This window comes from Callorhinchus milii, unplaced genomic scaffold (assembly GCF_018977255.1).
Source record: "Callorhinchus milii isolate IMCB2004 unplaced genomic scaffold, IMCB_Cmil_1.0 Scaffold11, whole genome shotgun sequence".
NCBI classification, from domain to species: domain Eukaryota; kingdom Metazoa; phylum Chordata; class Chondrichthyes; order Chimaeriformes; family Callorhinchidae; genus Callorhinchus; species Callorhinchus milii.
In genome coordinates, this window is record NW_024704752.1 from 10638602 (window position 1) to 10639517 (window position 916).

Consider the following 916-nt stretch of genomic DNA (forward strand, 5'->3'; position numbering starts at 1 on the left):
AAGAATAGCCATTTGGGGGAGGTACAGGTACCACTAACTCATTCCACAAGACTGGAGATTGAACTTGGGAATGCTCCTGTTTCTGTTTCTCTGTTCTGCATTATGTGATGCAGTCAGTCAGTGAGGTATTGGAAGCACCTTCTGAGTGGATGTGGTGAAGTGTTAGGGATGGCCTGGAGATACGGGAGATCGGGAAATTTCCCGAATGCTCCCCCCGAGTATTCCCGATGCTTAACACCCTGTCCAGCCTGATTCAGAAATTCCATTTAAGTCTAACAAAGTTTTTAAACGTGTGGATGTTTTATACTTTTTGCCACCTGCCCCATTAAGTCGGTGCCCTTCTTGAATCAGTGCCCTCATGAATCGGTGCCCCATTTTACATGACAATACCGAGCCCTTTCAGTCCACCACTGTGAAGTGCAATGGTAGGAGGGGAAAGGTAGAAGTGTTTCTGAAACTAGGAAAATGTTACACTCAGGGGACAAACAGAAATGCAGTCCTGGACGTGTGAACATGTAGGAGGATACGCTGTAATCTGGGGTCTGATGAACAGTGATATTGCAAGCTGTACAACAAACAACAACAATAAACTCTCTTGTATAGCGCTTTTCACATCGGAAAGACGTCCCAGGGCGCTGGACAGCTACATGGCGGGTTGCACTGATACTGTTGCTGGGACAACATGATCTGGGAGGGAGTAAGTGGGGCACACCTTGTATCAATCTGGAGCGGAATATGCCAAGCGAGCAGAGGGAGAACGCACAGAGAGGGAAGTTTGATACTCAATAAAAATTTGATGAAGAAAACTCAGGAAGTCATGTTTGGTCTCAGCAACTGGTAGCCCTTCACAATTGCAAAATACTCACAGGAAAACAAACGCAATCAGAGTCTGGGAAGAGTAAAGCAGGATATTGAT